The following is a 2,823-nucleotide window of genomic DNA, read 5'->3' on the forward strand; positions in this document are numbered from 1 at the left end:
TATTATTTTTTAATTTTTAAAATAGAGACAGAGTTTCATTCTGTTGCCCAGGCTGGTCTCGAACTCCTGGGTCAAGTGATCCTCCTGCTTCAGCATCCCAAAGTACTGGGATTATAGGCGTGAGCCACTGTGCCTGGCCAGATCTGCATTTTAGAAAAACCACCCTGGCAGCAATGTAGAGGAGGCTTCAAAGGAAACAGGACTGGAAGTTGGCTGGGCGCGGTGGCTCACGCCTGTAATCCCAGCACTTTGGGAGGCCAAGACAGGCGAATCACCTGAGGTTGGGAGTTCAAGACCAGCTTGGCCAACATGGAGAAACTCCAACTCTACTAAAAATACAAAATTAGCCAGGCGTGGTGGAACATGCCTGTAATCCCAGCTACTCAGGAGGCTGAGGCAGGAGAATTGCTTGAACCTGGGAGGCGTAGGTTGCGGTGAGCCGAGATCGCGCCATTGCACTCCAGCCTGGGCAACAAGAGTGAAACTCTATCTAAAAAATTTAAAAAAAAAAAAAAAAAATAGGACCGGAAGCAAAGACACCATTTCCAGCAGACCAGGTGACAAGTGTCAAGAGCCTGAAATAGGACAGTAGAAATAAGGATGAAAATAATTCAAGAAACACTGATAAAATGGCAAGATTTGGTGACTGATTAGATGTGAAGTTGAGACTGGACACAGTGGCTCACGCCTGTAATCCCAGCACTTTGGGAGGCCGAGGCAGGCGGATCACCTGAGGTTGGGAGTTCAAGACCAGCCTGGCCAACATGGTGAAACCTTGTCTCTACTAAAAATACAAAAACTAGCTGTGTGGGGTGGTGGGCACCTGTAATCCCAGCTACTGCGGAGGGTGAAGCAGGAGAATTGCTTGAACCAGGGAGGTGGAGGCTGCAGTGAGCCGAGATGACGCTACTGCACTTCAACTGGGGCAACAGAGCGAGACTCCACCTCAAAAAAAAAGAGAGAGAGAGAGAAAGGGAAGTTTCTAGCCTGGAAAAATTGATTGGAAGGTGTTGCCACCAATCCAGGTGGAGATGACAGAAAGAGGAGTAATTGAGGGCAGGGGCAGGAGGGTGAGAGAGGGAGATGGTGAGTTCAGTTTAGGATATGTTTTTGAGATGTCTGAGCCACAAGCAAGTGAAACCATCCAGAACACACAAGATAATGGCAGGTCTGGAGGCAGAATGAGAGGCCTGGGCTGGAGACAGGGATTTGGGAGGTGTGTCAGCCTTTAGTCAGGAGTTGAACTATGAGAATGAGTGAGTGAAATATGGGCGAGGGGACAAAGAAAGAGAGTGCAGAGCAAGAGAAGGGTCAAGGAGAACAGAACCAGGTAGAAAATTCAGTTTTGATTACTTACAAGATTGTTTTGGTCAGAGGTCACTGGCAACCTTGGTGAGAGACAGCACATGTGGGGACTGGGAGGTGGGACTTCAGACTGAAGGGGCTGGACTGTCACAAGCTTTACATTTTAAAGGAATAGAAAATGAGAAGTAAATTACAATTATGTCACATAGTTAAAGTTACCCTTGAAAATACCTTAGTAGGCTGGGTACAGTGGCTCATTCCTGCAATCCCACCACTTTCAGAGGCTGAAGCAGGAGCTTGAGCCCAGGAGTTTGAGACCAGCCTGGACAACACAGTGAGACCCCATCTCTACCAAATAATAATAATAATGAAATAGGCTGGACGCGGTGGCTCATGCCTGTAATCCCAGCACTTTGGGAGGCCGAAGTCAGTAGTTCAAGACCAGCCTGGCCAACATGGTGAAATCTTGTCTCTACTAAATACACGAAAAAAATTAGCCAGGCATGATGGCTTGCACCTGTAATCCCTCAGCAGGAGAACTGTTTGAACCCAGGAGGCAGAGGTTGTAGTGAGCCAAGATGGCACCACTGCACTCCAACCTGGGCGACAGAGTGATATTGATACTCCATCTCAAAAAACAAAACAAAAATAAAATAAAATAGGCCGGGCGTGGTGGCTCACGCCTGTAATCTCAGCACTTTGGGAGGCCAAGGCGGGCAGATCATGAGGTCAGGAGATCGAGACCATCCTGGCCAACATGGTGAAACCCCATCTCTACTAAAATACAAAATTAGCTGGGCGTGGTGGTGTGTGCCTGTAATCCCAGCTACTCAGGAGAGTGAGGCAGGAGAACCCCCGAGTAGGAGGTTGCAGTGAGCCGAGATCCCGCCACTACACTCCAGCCTGGCGACAGAGCAAGACTCTGTCTCAAAAAAATAAAGTAAAATAAAATAAAATAAAATAAAAAAATTGAGGACCATGAGAACTAGGGGAAAAAAGAAAAAAGAAAGGCCGAGGCAGGCGGATCACCTGAGGTCGGGAGTTTGAGACCAGACTGACAGCAGACTGAGAAACCTCGTCTCTACTAAAAATACAAAAATTAGCCGGGTGTGGTGGCACACGCCTGTAATCCCAGCTACTCGGGAGGCTGAGGAGGAGAATCACTTGAACCTGGGAGGCGGAGGTTGCAGTGAGCTGAGATTGCACCAGTGCACTCCAGCCTGGACAAACAAAAGCGAAACTCCATCTCAAAAAAAAAAAAAAGGGCCGGGCGCGGTGGCTCAAGCCTGTAATACCAGCACTTTGGGAGGCCGAGACGGACGGATCACGAGGTCAGGAGATCGAGACCATCCTGGCTAACACGGTGAAACCCTGTCTCTACTAAAAGATACAAAAAACTAGCTGGGCGAGGTGGCGGGCGCCTGTAGTCCCAGCTACTCCGGAGGCTGAGGCAGGAGAATGGCGTGAACCCGGGAGGCGGAGCTTGCAGTGAGCTGAGATCTGGCCACTGCACTCCAG

Source organism: Rhinopithecus bieti, unplaced genomic scaffold (genome assembly GCF_001698545.2).
Source record: "Rhinopithecus bieti isolate Rb0 unplaced genomic scaffold, ASM169854v2 scaffold_21022, whole genome shotgun sequence".
NCBI lineage: Eukaryota > Metazoa > Chordata > Mammalia > Primates > Cercopithecidae > Rhinopithecus > Rhinopithecus bieti.